Source organism: Neomonachus schauinslandi, chromosome 10 (genome assembly GCF_002201575.2).
Source record: "Neomonachus schauinslandi chromosome 10, ASM220157v2, whole genome shotgun sequence".
Lineage (NCBI taxonomy): Eukaryota > Metazoa > Chordata > Mammalia > Carnivora > Phocidae > Neomonachus > Neomonachus schauinslandi.
The window spans coordinates 105054794-105072783 of NC_058412.1; positions in this window are offsets into that span (position 1 = coordinate 105054794).

A 17990-nucleotide genomic window follows, 5' to 3' on the forward strand; every position below is an offset into this window, starting at 1 on the left:
TTAAAAAAGTATTAATCTACCAAAAACAGAAGAAGAGAAGTTTTAATCTATGCAACTATTAAATATCCATGATTATGGCAGGGCAGTGTATAAGAAAGCCAGAGTCTGTAAATTTGAAAATGCAATCATTGGATCAACTGGTGGTTTTGTCTGCACAACTGCATAAACAATTTGCCTACTTTCCACTAAATTGACCAGATGCTTTGTTGTCATGTAAACATGATCTAAATGAAATCCACAGATTTTCCCCCCAACCTTATTTTAGCTAAATGCTTCTTGGCTCATCTTATTCCAGGTCTGTTAACAATTTACCCAGAATGATTTGATTGGCTTTCAATTCTTTTGCCACCTCTGGTCCATCCTTTATTGGGCAGGAAAATGATGGAGAAAATGATGCAAGTGGAAGCACATAAAACATAGGAAGAAAGGTCTTTGGAAAGCAGGACACTCCTCACAATTGTTGGCTCTTCCCCAGGAAGGGCATGGGAGGTTCATGCCCAAACTGCCTCCACATTTGAGATGTCTACTTCCACGAGCTTAGGAATGAGAATCTCTCCTCCTCTAAATATCTCTCCATTAGCACTCCTACTTCCAAAAGGCTTCAAAGGCTTCAGGTAAGTAAAAAAGTAGCAACACATTTCTTTAAGTTAATTAAAAATTATACATGATGAATTAATTAAGATTATTTAGTCTCTAGTAATTTTCATAAATGTTCACATTCTTGTTGCTTATCCAAACCTTCCCGATGATGAAGGTTCACGTGGTCCTCCGATATTTTTTATCTTGCCCAATTGTGGGGAATAAGAAATGATAGAGCTGCAACAATAATAAGATAGGACTCACATCATACAAGAATCTAACTCTCCATATCAATTTCAATTTATTTTATGTACTGCTGACCCTTGTGAGTTTTTGACTCTCCTTCAGAAATAAAGCATACTTTGGGTTTTCTCAGTGGCCTAATCCAATGTAAGAGCCAACGTGATTTCCAGTCTAGATTCATTTATATTTTTACTTCCAGCAAACTAAGTATTAAGAATGAAACTGAAGGGCACCTAGGTGGCTCAGTTGTCTGAGCATCCGACTCTTGGTTTCGGTTCAGGTCATGATCTCAGGGTAGTGAGATCGAGCCCCAGGATGGGCTCCACACTCAGCAAGGAGTCTGCTTGAGATTCTCTCCCTCTGCCCTCCCCTCTCCAAAATAAATAAATAAATAAATAAATAAATAAATCTTAAAAAAAAGGATGAAACTGAGAAATATGGGACCTTGTTAGAAAATGTTCATAATGAGATCTTTGCTCTATTGAAGCAGTTCAGTAAAATGAAAAATTATGTTTGTTGCTGGCTATCATATGACAGCATATCAGTTACTAAAACAATATGTTATTTAAAAAAAAAACTTTAACCAGTTTTATGTGGAAGGTGCAAAGGAGTAGGAGACTGGAATTTTGCAGACATAACCTTTAATTCCCTAGAGACCCCTAGATGCCATCAGATATTTCTCTGAGCATTGAGGTCATGCCATAATAAATACTGGAGTGAGGGATGCCATCCAGATCTCTGGGTTTCTGACAGAGACCTCTTTCTGTTATGGCACACTGCTGTCTGCACTGCTCTTTGGTGCTTTGAATATTTATGTCAGATAGGATAGAGTTCTATTATCACCAACTGCCATATTTATTAACCCTTTAGTATAGCAGAAATGTAGTTTCAAGAACAATAGAAAGAGTTTCCCTCAACTGTGTTCTCTCTATTTGTGTAGGATTGCTTCCAGTTCTTGCCACACTGAGTGCATTCAGGGGAGAGCAAGCAACATGGTAAAGATGTCTGGATATCAAGTCCTGCTTAGAGAAGGTACCACAGTCTTGGGGTTGACCTGTGATAATCTTTACTTTCTTACATACTATTAAGTAACTATATGGGTAAACTTATTGCATGTTGTCCTAAGAAAAAAACAAACACCAATAAGGAAAAATTATGAGGCAATAGTGCTAGAAGCTAGATTTTCATGTCCATGAAGGCAGAGAATCTGTCTTGTTTTTTGTAGTATTACCAGCACATTATCTGAAAAACTATCATTATTCAATAAACGTGTGTTAAGTTAATAGACAATTATTTGTTGGGGATATTACAGAGTTTTTTTTTTTAAGAACCAACTCTGACATTTTGTGTTTGGCATCAGATATAGCAAATACGTAGTGCATTCCATTTAGAAATTTAAAATTACAATATGTCATGGAAAAGTCTAAGAACACTGATTTTATGTGAGTGTTTTACAATCATGAATAGCTATTGTGAAATTGTGTTTGATTTTCAAGACAGAAATTGAGAAGCATAATTTTCTCAAGGATAGATTTCATAATTTCAAATTTTGATTATATTTTATAAAAAGTTTAACTATCAAACTGAGTTTGACATTGTTGAAATGTCACAAAGTTGTAGAATTTTAGAGCTGCTTGGAATATGTCAGATCATGTGGCCAAGCGTTACATGTATTCAGTGGGCAAGTCCGATGACCCACTCTCTGAATAATGGCTCTAGAGCCACATAAGTTTGGTGATGTGGGTGTGCTACATCTCAATCATGCAATAGTTAGACCTTAAAAGGTGGTGAGTAATTAATATTTATTTAGTCCTTCTGCAAAAGTTAATTTTTGTTTAAGCATCCTAAAAAAATATCCCATTGAGATTTTATAATTCATGACACTTCATTGGAAAAAACAAAACACAACTTGAATGAGGTCAAGGAAAGGAGGATTTTTTTTTAAATCTCACTAAATCATAAGAAGTGTTAAAGCACCAAGCCATAGGAAAAACATGAGTGCAGTTGGGCCTTGGGAGACTTGGGTTCAGAAATTTAAAAGCAACAAGGACTGGTTTTGCTTTTTTTCATTTTGGTTCTCTCAGAATGTTGGCATTATTGCTTTCTCACTGCAGATGGTCAACTTCTACTTGATGGTTGATGGGTCACATGGCTACCAGTAGCTCACTAGATTCACATCTCCTGGCTCTGCCACTAAGAAGAATTCATGCTCTTGTTCCAGCTCCAATTCAAGATTATCTGAGAGCAGAATGCTAATTGGATCACTTGTGCATTCCTTGCTCAATCAAACATGGTCAGAGAAAAAGTACAGTTAGGAGCACAGTGCCACAGTGAATCCCAACTGTTATAGTATAGAGAAGAGGGGAGAAAATGAGTACTCCTCTTTCCAGAGTAAGGAAGTTTAATTTGGAACAGAACAACAGGTGTTCCTTGTAGAAATGACAAATGCTTTTTTTAGCATGAGTATATCCCATGCAACATTTGAGACATACTTATCTCAAAAGATTATTTGCTTTTTACCTCATACTCAATTTCAACTTGGCATTTTGTTTTTTTTCTGTGTGTGTGTCCTAAATTCATGGGCCTCTTGACAAATTAGCAATGTTTTCTGGTCATACTTTCATTAAAAAAAAGAAACTGGAAACATATGAGTTCTTTGACCTTAATCTTATGACATCTGAAGGGTACACCATCACTTGGCAACTGGGAAATTCGATGCTGGTCAGGGATTGCCTCGAATCCCCCTGTGAGCGGTGGGTTACTTGCTTGACCATGTGTCAGTGATCCAGAACCATACTGCCAGTTTAAGACCACAGAATGTTTGATGGAAGTTTAACATGTTATTCCAAAGCTAGTGTGTTCATTCTTGCTCATTTAATTTCTTGATTGCTTTATTGTTGAAGTGCATAAATGAATCATATAAAGTTGAGTCTGTGACTTAAATAAGACACATCTGCCTATTAATATATCTCAAGTCTTATGTTAAAGAAATCTAGTTACTTTTGCTAAACCAGGTATTTTCCATAAATACTTTGTGTACGTCTGCAATTAATATAATAAAGAACTATAACTCTGTGGAACACAGTGTAAGAAAAGCTAAAAATCCAGCCCTTTAATCTTTAGTGTAGAAAACTGACCCAGAAGGATTATGATTCATCCAGGGTCAATCAACTAATAGTAGTCCAGAGCTAGAGATAATTGATAAAGTTTTAATAACAAAATAAATCAAAGTGTAATGGTAAGAAATTTAAAAAAACTTGTTTAATGCAAATCTCTTCAGTTTAAATAGCATCTATAGACTTCAGATAATTGTTACTTCAAAAAATTAATAAACTTTGAAGTGGTACAATTTTATTTTCCACATCACGATGCTGAAGGAACTGCATGAAGCAAGGGAGATACAGTGGTTCTTCAAGATTACCAAACAGTAAAAGAATTCACCCCAGAGGACATAGAAGTCAGCTGGCGTCATGGAGCCAAAACCAATGTGTTGAAGTTGTCACTCTATTAAGGTGTCCTTTTCTAACATCTGTGGACACTGACCCCATGAAAGTAGTCCAAGGCCCCTTTGTATGCTATTAATTATCTTGATCCTGCTATCAGGAGCTAAGCATACTTCAGGATAGAGAACCAACAGTTGGATAGCTAGTATACACCAAGTAGTCTCCCAGAAGAAAGGGAAATAATCTAATTTTCTGCTTTTCTTGAGATAGTACTGGCCCTACATGCAGGCAGAGCACAGAGTTGTTTATGTGACAATGCCTTAGAAATCATTAAAGTCATCAAGGGGAAGACAGAAGGAAGATGACATCTCCCAAAGCAACCTCAGGAGGATGCAGGATGAGTAAGGTATAGCATTAAATCTCCCAATAGGAAAGCAACTCACTATCCAGAGAACAAAAGTGGAGACTGAAAGTAAGTAGAGAGAATCGGCTAGAAGATTCCATGCGTAGGGTGATCACATGCTCCAGTTTGTCCACGATAGTCCCAGTTTTATACTCACTCTCCCAGTATAAATACCCCATTCACTCCCAGAGCCTCCTGGTTTGGACTATAAATTACATGGGTCACTTTGATGGAACAAAATAAACTATGCTATGATATACCTCAACTGATCTGAAATTCCTCTTGTACAGTTGAAAATTTTAGCTGCGTGCCTGAACAGATGAGGTATTGGTGGGGAAAATGCAGTGTTTTTGGAGAAGTCAGAGGAATGAAATAAAGGCTAGAACCTATGAAGTGGTCTTTAATAAGTAAAAGGTCCTTTACAAACAAAGAAAAATAAACAAAGTTTGTTTACTTGCTTGTGGCCAAGATCAAAACATAGAATCACTTGTACACAAGATTTCATGGGCCACTGTTGAATCAGGTTACTTTCTTCTCTGATAACGTAACAGTAATGAGTATCTAGTTGGAATTCTTTTTGACATAGTAATCTGATGTGCTTTGAAAAAAAGACTTTCATAGAGAAAGATAGACATCTAATTCTCTTCTCTGCTACTTCAAGGTCAGAATGCTCAGTACAGGGAATGGATGAGAGGGAGAGGCTTTCCTGTCTGCTCTAACTCATCTGGCCTCCCAAATGTCTCTGGGCATGTATGACCATCTATCATTCCTGTCTACCATCTAGTTTTTCCTGCAGAAGATCATTGCCTTTGATTCCCTCCAACAGCTCTTCATCAAGTTTTACTCTGGTAAGGGCTGGAGCCAGGGGGAATACAGTTGAGCATTTGCCTCTGGCTCCCATTCTGGCCTTGGCAAGGCTACTCTCCAGGATAAAGGCAGACACAGGAATCCAGCCATGAGTATCTGTTCCAGTCGCATTCTCGCCAGGCTTGGATTTGGTCCTTATTTGAACGCCTGAGACCCTGCTCTCCAGCTCTGTGGTGTAGTGGTTTAGACAATTATTTCCATTGTCAGGTGTGGGTAAGATGGCTGAACCCAGAAAAATGCAGAATAGTGATTATAGAAGATTTGGGTCTGCAACTGTTATTTGAAATTCAGAAATACAGAACATTCCCAAGAAGATTTCTTCCATGTATGGCATTTGGAGTAACATTTGTTAAAAATGATCCTCATGGGAAAAAAAATGATCCTCATGTTCTTGAATTACCCAGATAATGCATACATGTAGGTAACATTTCTGTAGAGACAAGGGCAGACCAAATGTTGGCTGCTGAATAAAACACACTGATGAGCAGTCAAAAAAAGAATATTGTACATGGACAACATTTAACTTATATCTACAAAAACATATTTTATTTATATTTATTAACCACTGGGGGCTCATTCATTGATTGACTATTTGCTACCATAGTCTCTTGCATCCATTTACAGTTCACCTTTCTACGCAAGTTTTATTTGAGTGAGAGGACCTGGAAGATTAAAAAACAAAATCCAGATTCTGAAGTACTGGTTTGTGGGAAAACTGGATTATAGGAAGACCAGCTCCATTCCAGGCTGTGTGACAGGCCCAATTTTCACGTTCTTGTGTCTCAACGTCAAGGACCTGTTTAAAATGGTTTAATTCGCAAGTGTTTTCCAACATTTCTCTCCAACACCTGCCCAGGTGACTAATAAAGAACCAGAAACAGATCAAAGCTGTGGTTATTTTCCCTGTTCTTCACACAATAAATGCCTCAGGTATCTGTCTGGCATTTAATATAAAAAGGAAACCTGCAACCATCATAACCATTGATATATGCTACCAATATGTTGAGCCACTGACACATTTGCCTGTTATGTCAAGGCATCTGAAAGTTTAAAGCTTGGCAAAGGAATGTTTTTCTTTTTCTTCTCCTATAATCCCAGGGTAAACATTAAGCAGACAGCATTTCTGCTTTGAGCATTAAAGAAAAAAAAAAAAAGACTGAATTTGAAAAGCTTACTAGTACACGTTGGGGATTTTGGAAAGTGTCGTTTGGCTGGGAGCTGAGTGGAGAAGTTGCCATTCTGTAGATGGGATAGGAGGGAGGCCTCATGGCCTCATTCATAACTTCACAGCTACTGCAAATATCAGCTGATGAATATTTATGTTATCCCTGGCTGAGACCCGAAAGACAAACAGGGGAAAAAAAAACTAAAGTTAGGAAAAGGTCATCTGAACTCTGTGGGATTTTTTACCAACACTTTCCATGCGCTAGTAGTAGCCCTGAATGAAGTCATTCTGTCCAGGGGCCCTGCACAGGAAAAGAGAGGCTGTTCATTAGTGCCCCGCACTTTGTTTGAACCTTGTACATTCATAGGGTCTTGAAAGGGAAACCCTTTTCCTTAAATCAAACACACAGGATATACAGCTACCTTATTATTCGGTGGGTTGTTTTTTTTTTTTTTTTCATAAATTGTTGCAAATTGCTCTTCATCGTCTGGTAACTTCAGTGGTTCAAAGAGAGAGAGCAAATCCGTGAAGGAGAGGCTTTAAGTGTGTGTATTAAAAAAAGGACAGTTCCAGGCCAGGTTAAAATTTTATCTCTTACAGTTTCAGAAAAGTATCTGTAGGTATATATAAATAATATCATCTACTAGTATCATTGTTGAGGAAATTGTTTTCTTAAAATGTACTAGAGATTTTATTTTTATTTCAGGAAATAGTACTGCTTGAGTTCCACTGTATAAGAAATAATCAAATCTTAATCACTCAGGGCTTATTATTTAAATTCTGGGTCTCTCCTTTTAACTATTTCTCTGCCCATCAAAGCCACCTCTCTCCCTTGCTGCCATTTCTACCATCTTTACCACCTAAACGTTGACCCAAGGACACAAGAAAAGGAAACAAAAAGAGGAAACTCACCAAGAAGAGAGAGTTTCTTCACCTGCTACTATCTCTATTATCAGCTTCTGTTCAGGAGAGGAAGCTCAAAAATTATGCTAAAAAGAAATGTGTGGCTGCCTTGTGGATTTCAATGACAGACACATCCTGTGATTTTCTGACACTCACAAAAAGGCAGGTTTCTTCAGTAGGGGGATCCAGAAGTGTTTCACTGAGATGAGGAGGGGATGCAAGTGATTTATAAAGAAAGTGTTTCCAGGAGACATGGGGAAGTGGGGGGAAATAAGACATAAAAGGAAAGATGACAGATAAGGGAAATTCCTGGATCTTGCCGGGAACTCTAGAACCTAATTATGTCTGAATGTTTGTCCCCACTTGAGGCAAGGGAACTGGGCTTTCCTACTCCTGCACTAGTCAGATACTGGCTAAGGACTGCCCACTATTGGTGTTGGGGTGGCACTGAGTGACCAACCATCTCAGTTTGCCTGGGACTTTCTTGCTTTGGGCAATGAAATGCCCACATCTTGGGAAACACTTCAGTCTCAAGCAAACTCGGCTGGTTGGTCACCCTTGAAGGATGTAAATTCACAGGCACTTCTGGCTCTCTGGGCAGCAAAGTAGCTCTGGAAGTCCAAGGTCAACCTTCTAAAGGAAGTCGCAGGTTCATGCCATGTGAAGCAAGGCCCACTGCAGCTTATGGCCGAGCCCACAGACAGGGCAAAGGGAACTCAAGGACCTTTGGGTGGAGCCCAGCTGTGTCTCCTACGGCAGTCACTTCCTGTAACCAGTTCTCAAAGCCAACAACTACGGGTTGGTAGAGATTATTTTAGATGTAGAACTGAAGGCAGGAACTTCAAGTAAGTTATTTATTTCATCATCCACATAAAGTTCTTTGTTGTGTGAGACTTAAGAGCTATGGCATGTAGATTCAGCACTAGTGAAGACTTACAGGCAGATTTATGAAGAGAGTATTAACGCGTGCACGAAAATAGGTACCAACCCAAGAGTTAGAAATTCACAGAGTGTACTTGAACAAAATATCTGTAGATATCATGTGAGGAGGGCATAATAAGCAACTGCCCTCATCAGTGACTCCCTTTCAACGTGCTGTGGTGTGTAACTCTGAAGGCACATCACATATATCAAAAGACATCACAGACAGAAGGCGCATCTTCTCTAGCACTGCCCAAGACTGATGGAACCCTATACCTCTTTTGATATAACCTCTAGGAGTTAGCAATAACTGCCCAAAGTAAATAGTGAAAAATCTGCAAAACTGACCTTTTCTCTTGCATTCTTTTCTGAGGTTATAAACATAAAAGGGAGATTTATTTTTTCTTTTTGTTCCTCCTGGTTAATAAAAATAAAAGAGTGAGTGAGAAATTGGTCAATTTACTAGCTGGAGCAGGTATAGTTGGTAAATGGTGTTGAGTGTTTTTAACTCCGTTGTGTTGGCAGTGACAACTGCCTCACGTTTCACACTTGGTTCTCCTGTTATTTTTCTTAGCTTTTTCAAACCCTTGCGGAGCAGGCCCACCCAGAGGATTTATTATAGGAGTGCTTCCTTCTGCCTGAAGCAATCCATTATCCACAAGAAAGGATGTCTCAGACAACCCACTTTGTATCACTGTTTAAGAGAAACAGGGACTCCAAGAAATGGTTTAAAGCTAAATAGCTATGAAACTATCTGGCAGAATATTATAGGGCATGCAAAAAAAAAAAAAAGGCATCCGCCATTGTTTGTTCATTGAGAAGACAATGGAGGTGTTGGCCGCTTGTTAATTCTCAAAGTCTTTCTAAATGTCAACCAGGTTGCTGTTTGGTCATGAGTTTAAAACTCTCAGGGCCCCCCTGCAAAAATCTTACCTTAGCTTACTGCCCACTGACCACCACAACTAACCGTCAGACTGCCCTTCAAAATGTGGGAAGATTGAGATCCGAAACAAGAAGGAGGGGACATTACAAAGACAATGACAAAATGCTACACATGAAAAAAAAATTGGGGGGTGCTCTTTCTGAATTACTTATTATGAATATCTTGAAAGGGCAAAGACTGATGGTTGAGGATGGACAAATTCACTAAAACTGAGAACTGTAAAAGTATGAGTAAGCTTTTGAAGCAATAGAGAAGTGAATTTATGGCATGTTAAAGGAATAATATTTATTGAAACTCTATCTTAAAAAATGGTACAGATCCAAAATAGGGCTAGGTTTGCGACATTTTAGCCTTCGTTTCATTATAGGTTTTGAGGTTTGAGAGAGAGCTGACCTAAGCATTTAAGCCACTGGTTAAGTAATTTTATGTGTAGCTTCAGACCTTTATATGACTGGTGAGAGCAGTTACCCAACTGCACAACATAAATGAGGATTCTGGGTCGTGGCACAATGTAGGAACTAGGCAAAGAATTGTTAAATGAATGAACAGTCTTTCTATGAACGATGAACTCTTTATGCAAAGAAATAGCAAGATTAAATGTGCACAACAGTTCTGTTGGCAGGAAATTCATAAAAAGTAAGAAGTTACCATCAATTTCGAAAATGACATCTATCAGAAATCAGTCTGATCTGACTATACCTCCAAGTGCACATCGTTTCAGAACTAGACAGCTTTCTATGGGAGACTAGTTGCCTCGCATAAGTTAGTCTCATGCCAAAATATGTTCCCCAATTAAAGACAAATTAATTATATTATTTGGGGATAGAATTTTCTCCAGATTAGATTTGCTCCCTCTGTTCCCACTTGGCGTCGATTGGATTACTTCAGTTAGATACCTACAAATCAGTTAAACAAGGATTTGAATTTTTTATTTTTTTAAAGATTTATTTATTTATTCGAGGGAGAGCGAGAGAGAGCAAGTGCTCGAGTGGCAGGGAGGGGGCGGGGTAGGGCACAGGGAGAGGGAGAGAGAGTCTTAAGCAGACTCCATACTCAGCACAGAGCCTCACGACCCTGAGATCACAACCTGAGCTGAAACCAAGAGTCGGGTGCTTAACCCACTGTGCCACCTAGGGGCCCCAAGATTTGAATTTTTTCCAAGTTTTACTGAGTCTTCATATCTTATAAGCTTTTTGTGTGTGTGTGTGGAAAAGCTTTAATTACATGATAATATAAAGTTACAGACTTCTAAGCTTTTCCGATTTGTTTATATTTTCTTTCATACTGCCCACATCCCCAGTCAACCCGGTCAGTAGGCAACAAATGGGTTAAGGCCCATGCCCTCAAAAAATTTTTTTTTCCTTACAAACCATGACCCCTTGGTTTGGAGCCTCTATTGAGAAATCTGCCTTTCTTTGCACTCCTGGAGACACCCATCACAACTCAGATCCTATTGTTTCATCATTTCCAACTTTATTATCTGTATCCTCCCTAAAATGGTGAGCTGTCCTTTGTCTTCCTGTTTGCTACTATATCCTAAATTTGTTTTCAGCACTATAACATACGTAACAGGCATGCAAGAAATTGTTGCTAAAGAAATTATGCATAGCCCAAGAATCATAATAGTGGACAAAGGATCTAAAGAGAGGAGCGATCAAACCACTGATGAAGTGAATGTTATTGTGGTAAAATGGCCTTCGAAGCTGTGAGTTTTAAGAATGTTTTCCCTTCCCCTCCCCCTTGGGTTGACCCTTAACACCCGGCATCATAAATCCAATACAGTAAGTGTTCTTCCGTAAGTGGCAACCTTTGAATTCTTCAGTCTGTGGCTAAGAAGTCACCTGGGTTGTATGAAAAAATGTATGACTCCAGGAAGACAGATAAGAGTGTAGTTTGGGGCTTGAAAAGAAAGGCAAAGCATTCAGAACTGTGCATTCATTTATTTGTATAATGTAAGCTACCAGAAAAAAATTTTTCTTTCTCTCTCTCTCTCTCTCTTTTTTTTTTTTTTTTTTTTACCAGAAAGAATTTCTGAAGGCATTTCACACAGATAAACATTCAGGCTCAAACTGTACTCAAGGATTTCATTAATGACAGTACAATCCACTATTTACAATAAATTTTAATCATTAAAATGTGGATGATGTAACTGTTCATATTAGACAAAAAACTGACTAATTCAGATTCTATTATTTTTAAATGTAGGATATCTTAAGAGGCAGGATGAGTTTTTATTTAGCAAGTGCTTTCTTTTAAGAAATACATTGGTTTGCTTAAACAATTAATGTGCAAGGGTAGAAATGCTTTTAGTCCCATCTTTTTTCAACACAAGTTATATATTGAACTACAGGTTAATTACTTTTTACATTTTTTATCAAGGTGTAATTTACATAGAATCTAGTCTTTCAATTGTACATTCCAAGAGTTTAGACAAATGCATACAATCTTGTCATCACAACCTTAATTAAGATATAAAACAGTTTACTCACCCCCCAAAACTTCCCTATGCCCCCTTACAGAGTCACCCCCTTCTTCCACCCCAGCAACCACTGATACATTTTCTGTCCCCAAAGTTTTTCCTTTTCCAGAATGTCATAGAGTTGGGATCATACAGTATATAGCCTTTCTAGATGGGCTGAGATCTCGTACTTACCAATGTGCAATAAATTTCTTCCCTGTCTTTTCATGGCTTGATTGTTTGTTTCATTTTGGCACTGAATAATATTCCATTGTCTGAAGATACCACAGTTTATTCTTTCACTTACTGAAGGACATTTTAGTGGCTTTACAGTTTTGGCAATTATGAATACAGCTGCCATAAACATCCATGCGGAAGTTTTTGAGTGGACCTAAGTTTCAACTCCTTTTGATAAATACTAAGGAACATGATGGCTGGATCATGTGGTAAGAAAATATGTTTGGTTTTGTAAGAAACTGTCAAATTACCCTCTAGAGTGGCTGCACCTTTTTGCTTTCCTACCATCAGGGAACGAGAGTTCCTGTTGCTTCACTTCCGTGCCAGCATTTGGTGTTGTAAGTGTTCCAGAATTTGGCATCCTAATAGGTGCACAGTGGTATCTCATTGTTTTAATTTGCATTTCCCTAATAACATATTGTGTGGACCATCTTTTCTTTTTTTTTTCCTTAGGCCATTTTTTCATATGCCTTTTGCCATATATGTGTCTTTTTTGGTGAGGCGTCTGTTAAGGTCTTTGGCACTCTTTTTTATCTGGTTGTTCATATTAATTTCCCTCTTCTTCTTCTTCTTCTTCTTTCTTCTTCTTCTTTCTTCTTTCTCTGCTTCTCCTCCTTCTTTTTCTCCTCCTCCTCCTCTTTTTTTCTTTCCTCTGATTGTTCATTTAATTGTTGAATTCTAAGGGTTCTTTGGATATTTTGTATAATAGTCCTTTATCATCTATATTTTCTGAAAATATTTTTCCCATTCTGTGACTTGTCTTCTCATTTTCTGGATATTGTCTTTTGCAGAGCAGATGTTTTTAATTTTAATGAAGTTCAGCTTCTTAATTACTTCTTACATGGATTGTGTCTTTGATATTTTTCTAAGAAATCATTGCCATTCCCAAAGTCATATAGATTTTCTGCTATATTATCCTTCAGGAATTTTATAGTTTTGCTTTTTATACCTAGGTCTGTGATTCATTATGAGTTACTTTTTGTGAAAAGTGTAAGATCTGTATCTAGATTCAATTTTTATATGTGAAAGTCCAGATGTTCCAGCACAATTTGTTGAAGAGACTATCTTTGCTCCTTCACTCCTTTGTCAAAAACCAGCTGCTTAAATTTATGTGAGTCTGTTTCTGGGCTCTCCATCTGTTGCACTGATCTATTTGTCTATTCTTTCACCAACACCACACCATCTTGATTATTGTTGCTTAACAGTAAGCCTTGAAGTCGGTAGTGTTAGTCCTCCAACTTTGTTCTTCAATATTCTGTTGGATATTTTGGGTCTTTTGCTTCCCCATATAAACTTTAGAATCAGTTTGTCAATATCCACAAAATTAACTTGCTTGGAATTTTTAAAAAGATTTTACTGATTTATTTGAGAGAGAGTGAGAAAGAGAGCACGAGAAGGGGAAGGGCAGAGAGAGAAGGAGAAGCAGGCTCCCCGCTGAGCAAGGAGCCAGATGTGGGGCTCAATCCCAGGACCCCGGGATCATGACCTGAGCTAAAGGCAGATGCTTAGCTGACTGAGCCACCCAGGCACACCAACTTGCTTGGATTTTGACTGGGATTTCATTGAATCTGTAAGATTAAGTTTGAGGGAACTGGCATCTTGACAATGTTGAGTTTTCCTATCTGTGAGCATGGACTATCTCCCTATTTATTCAGTTCTTTGATTTTGTTCAGCAGAATTTTGTAGTTTTCCTCATATAGACTTATACATATTTGGTTGGATTTATACCTAAGCATTTCAGTTCTCAGGTACTGATGTAAATGATATTGCATTTTTACTTTCAAATTCCACTTCTTCATTGCTGGTGTATAGGAAAGCAATTGACTATTGTTATTAACCTCGTATCCTACAATCTTGCTATAATTGCTTATTAGTTAATTGCTAATTAGAAAATTTGTTTTTATTCTTCTAGATTTTCTACATAGGCAATCATGTCATCTGTGAACAATGATAGCTTTGTTTATTCCTTTCCAATCAGTATACCTCTTACTTCCTTTTCTTGTCTTGTTGCATTAGCTACAACTTCCAGCATAATGTTGAAAAGAAGTAGTGAGATGGGACATCCTTGACTTGTTCTTGATCTTTGTGAGAAAGCTTCTAGTTTCTCACCATTAAGTATGGTGGTAGCTGTAGATTTTTGTAAATATTCTTTATTATGTTGAGGAAGTTTTCCTCCATGCCTAGTTTATTGAGAGTTTTTATCATGAAAGAATGTTGGATTCTGTCAACTGTTTTTTCTGTATCTATTGATATGATGGTGTGATTTTATTTATGTATGTATATATGTATGTACGTATGTACAGTCTGTTGATGTGATGGATGGATTACATTCATTGGTTTTCAAATGTTGAACCAGTCTTGCATATGTAAAATAGATTCCACTTGGTCTTGGTCTACTTGTTATATAATTCTTTTATACATTGTTGTATTTTATTTGGTAATATTTTGTTAAGGATTTTTCTATCTATATTTATTAAAGATATGGGTTTGTAGGGTTTTTTAAATTAATTAATTAATTTTTTTTTAAAGATTTTATTTATTTGACAAAGAGAGACACAGTGAGAGAGGGAACACAAGCAGGGAGAGTGGGAGTGGGAGAGGGAGAAGCAGGCTTCCCGCTGAGCAGGGAGCCCGATGCGGGGCTCGATCCCAGGACCCTGGGATCATGACCTGAGCCGAAGGCAGATGCTTAATGACTGAGCCACCCAGGCACCCCTGGGTTTGTAGTTTTCTTGTAGTGTTTTTGTCTAATTTTGGTATTAGGGCCTCATAAAATGAGTTAGGAAGTGTTCCCTATGCTTTTATCCTCTGAAAGAGATTGTAGAGAGTTGGTATAATTTCTTCCTTAATTGTAGAATTCACCAGTGAACCCATATGGGCCTGATGCTTTCTGTTTTAGAAATTTTAAATCATTGATTTACTTTCTTTAGTAGGAATGGGCCTATTGGGATTGTCTATTTCTCCTTGTGTGAGTTTTGATAAAATTGTGTCTTTCAAGAAATCAGTCCATTTCATCTAGGTTATCAAATTTGTGGGTATAGAGTTGCTCATAATATCCCTTTGTTATCCCTTTAATGTCTATAAGATCTATATACATGTCCCCTGTTTCATTTCTGATTTCCTTACTCTTATTGCTAAGTAGTATTCTGTTTGTTTATTCATTTACCTACTGCATAATATTTATGTGTTTTCCAGGTTTTGCTGGTTATAAATAAAGCATTATAAACATTTGTACACAGTTTTAATTTTAAACATAAAATTTTATTTCACTTGGATAAATACCTAGGCATAGAATTGCTGTGCCATATGGCAAGTGCATATTTAGCTATATAAAAAAATTGTCCCACTGTGGTCCAAATGGCTGTGCAATATCTTATTCCCACCAGTAATATAAAAGATTTCTTAACACTTTTGCATCCTTTTGGTATTTTCACTTATTTTTAAATTTTAGACATTCTCATAGGTGTGTAGTGGTATCTGATTGTTCTTTTAATTTTAATTTTTTTTTAATTTTAATTTTTCTTTTGAATACTGATGTTAAGCATTTTGTCTACTCAAGTGTTTGGACCAGTTTTAAGTTCGGTTGTTTGCTTTTTTATTACTATGTTTTGAAAGTTCAAATTGTAGTCTGGTTCTTTATCAGACATGTGATTTGCAAATATTTTTTTCCTCAGTCTATGATTTGTCTTTTCAATCTCTAAACAGTGTCTGTCAAAGAGCAGACATTCTTAATATATGATAGTGTCCATTTTATATTTTTTCTTAATGATTGTGTTTGTGGTGTTATATCTAAGATTTCTTTGCCCAATCCAAGGTCACAAAGATTTTCTGCTATGTTTTCTTCTGGAAATTTTACAGTTGTAAGGTTCTTATTTAGATTTATGGTCCATTTATTGAGTTAATTTTTATACAAGGTATGAGGTATGGGTTGAGGTTGCATATGTTTTGTATAATTGTTCCAGCACAATTTATTGAAAAGACTATAATTTCTCTATTGAATTGCTTTTACACCTTTATAGAGAATAATAGACTCAATGTGTGGGTCTATTTCTGGATTCTTTATTCCAATCCTTTGATCCTTTGATCTATATGTCTATTCATTCTCCAATACCACAGCAGGCTAATTATTTTTTAAGCCTTGAAAATGTGAAAGTGAGTTTTTTTAATTTATTTTTTATTTTTTAGCAAAAAATGCCCTGAGAATCTTGTGCACTCTTGGTGAATTCACCTAAACTTCCTGAGCTCAGATTCTTTATTGATGGAATGAGGAATTGGATTAGTGAAAAGCTAAATTCCTTTCTTTTTTTTCCCCCACTCTTTTTCCTTTCCCCTCTAACCTCATTCCTTCTCACCTTCTCTCTCTCCCCCTTGTCTTCCTGTCTCTTCTTCTTCACCCCTACATTATTTCACTATGTGGACAGTAGATGGTGCTGTGCTGCAACACATATATTTGTTAGTGTCTTAAAATTTTTAAAGATCATATTATGTCATCTGTTAATTCTACGCCTTATGCCTATACTTTGAGAAATGATTGTTAAATCGTTAATGGAACAATGATGTTCACACCTCTGCCCCTTAAACAAGCAAAACCTCGGGCACGGATCTGGTCCCCTAAACAGGTATGCTTCTTCATTGGAAAAGTTGTCAAAAGAGAAAAGCTTCTCATTAAGAAGGACCTTTTTAAAAAAAGCAGTGGTGGGTAGTGGCCTTGACAATCCACAGTCGGGCTTGGGCTTGTGTGACATTTGAGTTGGTATTTGTTTATACAAGAGCAAAAATATGGATGGCTGCTAAGAACATAGGCTAGGAAGCCCCTTTGCTCAAAATAAAATCCCAAGGTTAATTTGTTTGTGAATCATTGAGCCAGCTGGCTGTCCTGGCCCAGCTATGACTTTTGTGGTGACAGCTGTTTCTACCAAGATTTGATGGGTGGGAGGGAGGGCAGAGCTGGTGGTTGCAAGATGGGATGGAAGTGGGAGATGGATTGAAAGAATGGACTATGGTTTCTTTAAAAAGGAAACCCATGGGTTTCAGATATTCTCAACTGAACTCATATTTCCTTTACTATACAGAATGCTTTTACTTCCTGGACAAGAGGAGGTGGGCGTGCATGGTCAGTTGTTTCTTCATGGCCCCTTAGGTTATGATTTAATGGTGGGTGTTTAATTTTCCCAAAAGTTTAGCAAACTGTGAAGGTTTCCAGAAAGGGCACTATATTTGCTTGCAAATAATTCAGCTTTTACTCTTTTGGCCCTAAAACCCTGAGGGACTATGGGCTCTTGTATGTTTCCTATAGCTTGGTTTTCCAAAGGCAAACTAAACGGCTCTTCTTGGGGTTGACAGCATGATCCTAGGATTTCCGTGTATAAACAGTAATAACGTTCGCTTTTATAGTGCTTTATGGTTTCACAAAGCAATTTTACAAACATGTGTAATTATCCCTTTCCTTAGAAAATGGAGGTTCAAGTTAGGGCAGTGGAGGTCCAAGCCAGTCAGTGAGGAAGACATGCATAGCTTGCTGAGGACCTCTATCTTCACTTAGATCTCCACTTGGGTGTTGCAGTTTTGCACATCCAAAACTGAGCTTCTGATATACATCCCCAGTCCGCTCCATTTCCTGTCTTCTCTGTCTCAGTAAATGGCTATGTCATTCTTTTAGTTCTTGGCTCCCAAACTTTGGAGTTATCCTTGATTCCCCTCCTTTTTACTCTATACCTGATCTACAAGCAAAACTTGTTGGCTCTACCTTTAAAACATATTCAGAATCTGACCACTTCTCTCCACCTCGGTACACCTTGGTCTGACCCATCATCACCTCTTGCATGAAT